Source organism: Hesperophylax consimilis, chromosome 19 (assembly GCF_061612785.1).
Source record: "Hesperophylax consimilis isolate HC1 chromosome 19, BYU_Hcon_1.0, whole genome shotgun sequence".
Taxonomy (NCBI): domain Eukaryota; kingdom Metazoa; phylum Arthropoda; class Insecta; order Trichoptera; family Limnephilidae; genus Hesperophylax; species Hesperophylax consimilis.
Genome location: NC_142854.1, coordinates 8034173 through 8040172, shown reverse-complemented (window position 1 = coordinate 8040172; position 6000 = coordinate 8034173).

The window sequence follows — 6000 nt, the reverse complement described above, 5'->3', positions numbered from 1 at the left end:
GTCATCATAAACATATAAAGCGAACAGCCCTATTTGAAAGCTGCCGCCGCTTGCAGTAAAATGTCACTAATTCTTAAATCATAAATGATACACAAACAAGACAATATGTTTATAAAAATACCAGGCCAATGAATTGTTTTATTGTAGGGTCGAATCTGCAAATGTGGGAAGCTACACTAGCTTTAAAAATACGAACTGTGAGAATGCGCCTGAAGGCTAAATTTTACTGAGCAATATGTAATAGTCGCATTCTGGAAGATACAGATGTATATTGAAAGATTTTGTGCAAATTGATTTTCATAATTAATTTTAATTAAGGCGATGCACTACGTAGTAATGCAAAATCATGTGTATTTGGTTTGAAAATTTGGTCGTCTAGAAATGTTTCAGATGCTTTAATTAAATACTGCGAGTAGAATACATCTTGTCCTTTAAAATTATCGAGTATTTTTTAGATAAGTCTTCTTATAAGCCCAGAAAAAAATAATGTTAAAAGGCCTATGAAAACTGCTTTAAAGTTCAAAATCTCTTACTTACGAACCCATGTTATTATGAACCCAAGTTATTTATAAAATGATCGGAAAAAAATTAAATATTTATGCCTGAACATCCACAAAATAAAATAAAAGGCACTTTTGGGCCATGTTTTTTTCTTGCATAAATCAAAACAGGTGGATGATGTTAAACGGGAATTTAAACCTTATCGCCATCTACGTAAGGGGTGTTATTGATAGCGGCTCGATTTAAAATATTACACGACGTAGTGCATCGCCTTAACACTTTATGGTGGCATGATAAATAAATCGAACATTTTAAACATTGTGTTTTTCAGCCCTGCAGCCAGGTACACTTTATATCAATTCAATTTATTATTTCAAAAACATTACAAAAGCATCAATTTTAAAGCATGTGTAAATTTGTATATTTAATCATAATTTTTTGAACATAATTATTATATATTGCAGAAGCTTAAAATATTCTTTTTAAAGTGGGTGTGAACTATACGGAGAAAATTGACTGTCGCTAAAATCCTGTTAAAAACATAATGGCACTCCATTTTCTAATAAAATATTATTAAATTCAGAATACATCGGAAAATGTGTTCATGCAGCTGCGCTTATCCTGATAAATATAATGACGAAATGCGAAAATATTACAATTTTTATGAAACTTGTTCCGACATGTTTTATAGATAGTTTGTTAGGAAATCTGTCAATTCAATCATTAATGGCCTGCAATCCCGCATTTTTAACAGGAATACGAATAATTTGATTAGATTTTACTAAATTAGTAATATTGTATATCATTAAGTTATCTCCGTACAGCAACAAAGCTTGCCGTTTAAACGCAGCTAGATGCAAAATATGGTGACCGGGTTTGTCATCAAAATGACAATTCAACACACCTACAAAAAGTGATATAAAGTCATTTTGATCTAATATACCTGATGGAACCGCTAAATATATGTCGATCCGACTTGATTCTATTCAACAACAAGATTGCCCTGACCATTGGCAAGTTAGTCCTGCAAGTTGGGGGATGAAAGAAGCAATGCTGTTGGTGACGGAGATAACCACCGGGAACATAGAATGGTCTCCATGATAGAAGAGTTTTCAAACCATCCACGATCGTGCACATCTCATCAGATCCGTGGATGGTTCTTTCCTAACATACCCAAGAGAAAATCAGTAGGATAGAGCCACGGATAATTGACATACTCCCAAAATTCTCAAATAATCAATGGTATCAATTCTGAAAGAGCTAAGCTAAGCATTCATAACAAGCTATCAACTGTCTCTAAAGAGTCCTAAAGAGTATCCCACGATATTTTGGACACGTTGCTAAACGGAGAACTCAATCCTGGAGAAACTCATTGTCACCGGCAGAGTGAAGAGTAAGCGAAGAATGCGTTAAAGCCATCATGTGTCACAGGCGTTCAGAACTTCGATATCCTTGGCTCTCCATCCAGCGCAGGACCGCAAGGAATTTGGCAGCCATTTTCGCCAGGGAAATTGGAGTGGGTCGCGATCCTCAAAATAAGACACCGATTCCAAATTCTGCAGTGGGCTGACCGTGTGAACAAAAATCTATTGCATCCGAAACTGTTTACAGGTTCCGATGAACATGGTAGGGCCAACAGATTACGCTATGTGCATTATTTATTTATTTATTTTTTCATGTTCTCCATAAAACGGTTATACACCAATATATCGTGGAGAAGATTACAAATTAAAAAGTTTACAGAGGCAGTTTTACTATTTTGTGACATATGTTAAAAGATAGTTACTGAATTGTCTGTAGGTGACATTGAAAATGTCGATGGCTAATGCAGAATCATTAAGCAGTTGAGTCGCTCTGTTTATTGGCGCGTTCTGATAGGCAGAAGTCCTCGCTTTCGGAGCATATAGGAGTGCATGGGATCTCCCTCGATTATGGCTTGGCCTATTTCAGCCTAAAAAGCCTTAAATAGGAAAAGCCACGAGAATATAGTCTGGTCTGTCATGGGCTTTATAGTGGACTGTAGATAATTTAAAATGAGACGAAATGAAATGGTGTTTGTTGGAATTGGGTGTTAGTATGTGTAGGAATGAACAAGGTATGGAAAGAAGGAAAACGAAGAAAATTTCTACGAAGGAGCACACAACACAATCACAATATAGTAAGCTCCACCGCTAAACCTAGAGGTAATTATCGCCGCAATAAAACGAATGAGTACTTAAAATGATGACTTTCAAGATAGTCAACTTCCTTCTTTTCAAGGATTATATACACGAAAATCACCATCAGCTTGCTTCCAGTAGTTTATCCTTCTTCTGAACAAAACAAATGCACTCGAATTTTCCCTATATTCTTGCCATTATTCCAAATTTCAAATACTTTTCCAGCAAGGTGATGATTAAGGATAGTTAGGAACTGGGTAAATGATATCCCGGTAGAAATAAGCATATTCTCTTTTAAAACAAAAAAATCCACATAACCCAATGGGTGTCTAAATGGAAACAAACAAGAGGCAGGATAAAAAAGAGATGGTTTGATGGTTTCGAAGAGGATTAGAGCAGAAAGCAGGACGTAAAGCCCTGAGGACTAGAGATAAATAGTTTGATACAGCAATCGGTGGATACATTTGTGGAGGAGGTCAAATCTCATTCTGGCAGCATCGCTGTAATTGACGTAAACATTAATGTTTCTAGGTATGTCAGTTCTCGCGGAGAAGATTATGGTAGGCATGTCTGAGAATTTCCATTAGCAGATAAATTCTCTCTTGGAATCGTTGGGCCGCGGAAAATGAGATCACAGAGATTTCAATCAAAGAACAAGGGAGAAAGTCGAGCATATATTATCATACAAACTATTTATACACACTCAACAAAACACGACACGTCCATCTGTAGAGCGGTGGAGTTAATGTAGTGCGATCATTTACTGAGGAGCTATCTTCTGGGCTGACATCTATCTACCTTACTTGTAATTTGAAATATTCTTGTTGTTTTATAAGAATTTTCCAAACTCAAGACGGTGAATCTTTTTCCCTTGCTCGGGTTTTTTGCGTAGGTAGATTAAATAATAATAATCCATTATTTAGGCCCCTTCTGAACAAAACCATATCCTAAAAATAGAAAGAGTACAAAAGAGATTTATGCGTTACCTGTATATGAGGTAATATACATACTATCAATTCCTGTATTCATCCTTACTGTATAAAAGAAATGCTTGATTTCAACAACTTAAGCCTCAGAAGTATTTTTAAGTTAATCTCTGTAATAATACGTAATCCACCTATTTTGAAAGAGGTTAACTTATATGGTTTATGGTCCGGCGGAGTCATTGGACCTTACTTTTTCGAAAATGAGGCTGGAGCAACAGTTACGGTAAACGGATTACGCTATCGAGAGATGATTAATGATTTTTTATGGCCGGAATTGGATGGTATTGATCTGGACAACGTTTACTTTCAACAAGACGGCGCTACGTGCCACACAAGCAACGAAACCATTGATCTTTTACGATTGAATATCAAAATAACACCTCTTATTGGAAAACCCTGTACTTACATGTATACCTCAATTTTTTCCGTAATATATTGGTGCACAATTGTTTTATGGAGAACATGAGGAAATATATAAATAACAAGCTGACGTGTACCCGTCGTTACTCGATTTATCTCAACTTTCCATACATATAATATGCATAATTCTCTAAATGAGAGTGAAAACCCTATCAAAACCCGTTGCATAGTTTAGGAGAACTAAGCGCACAAACAGACAGACGCGGAGATAGCGACTATGTTTTGTACTATTTAAGATTATGAGGTCCATTCACATGCGATTGAAAGAATCTAAAATAAATTTTTAAGATAAATAAATTTTAAAATGGGCATTCCTAGAGAAAACCTGAATTACGATAACGTACTTTGTTCATTAAATTTAATAAAATTATGTGATCGAAGAATTATTTCCGATTTAACCTGTTTGTATAAAATCATTAATTCAATGTTTGATACCCCTGATTTATTATATGTAATCTCTTTTCATATTCCAAGCAGGTCAGTTACAAGACAGTACCTACCATATTATTGTAGCAATTCTATATCAACGTCCCAATATCACACTCCTATGCGACGGATTCAACAGCTAGGAAACAAATACTACGATGTTGTTGAGATATTATCTAGTACATCAATTTCAATATATCCTATTGAAGTTTTTTCATCAAGTAGAGGAATATTTTAATAAAGGTATTTAATTTGACTAACACAATAATTTTGTCAACTGAAAGAGAAAAAAATATTTTGGATTTTTTATGTTTTGTGCCTGCGTGCTGTGTAGATAAAGTTCAGTGATATTTTGACTTTATATTTTATTTTTCTGCAATGGTTTTAAATAGTCGTTTCCTGCACTATTTTCGTATATAATTTCGTAAATATTTTTTATACATATGCATGTAAAAGCCTTAATAGGCGTGAAATAAATAAATAAATAGATATGAATCACGAAAATGAACATTGTAGAAATCAGTTGTAGGATATTTAAGAGTTGGAAGCGAGACGGTTTTGGTTGGAGTAGTCGGTAGAAGGACTAGACATCCTTTTTGTAAGAATTTAATTATGACAAATTCACTGTCTGAAATTGAACATAAAAGACTTTTTACAATGTTGGGATATAGAATGGGATTTTAGCAGTGGCGTTGATCTATGATCAAAGGATATATAATAGATTGTTATAATCTTTGCCCTGGGACAGTTATTTCTATTCACTGAAATAAACGGTACCTAGCTGGGCCCCTTTCCGATGGGGGCCACTAGGCATCGGCCTTGTTGGCTTATGCCCTAGGCGGAAGTCCGGCCCTGATCGCAATGCGATAAAACTAGTAGTTCTTTAAACAGTGTACCGCGAGTCCAAAAAAATGTGTTTCTACTTTTCCTCATTTAAAAAATCAATACCAAAGATCCTTCTTAAATAATAAGATTTGTAAGTACCTATCTACCTACCCAATATTTATTTTCTTATTTGGCAGCTCTTTGTGGGAACCACGATTATGCAAACGCTGGCGGGGTAAAAATATAGTATCCAACAAAAGTAAAACTAGATCACTCTCTTGAGCCGGAACCAGAACGTTACAAGCAAATTTACAGACGGATAAATTGCCAAATGGTCGAATTAAAACAGGACTTCGTTACCATCGGTCAATTATACGTATTATATATATGGACATATCATAAACCATTGAAAAAATGATTCGTTTATTCTAAGGTTTTTATGATTTTCGTACTCGATAAGAAAATAAATTATTATCGCCGACATCCATAATTTTTTTTTTTTTGGATTGTACTTTCAACTACCTACTAAGACCTAGAACGCACTGACAAACGCAAAACAAAACGCCTAACCGCGTACAAACACGCACTTGCGGCTGGCGTTCTATTTCATTTCGACAAACACTAACTTAATTTTGGATCGCCAAGTAGTGTAATATGTTAAATAATGATTCGCAATCATTTTA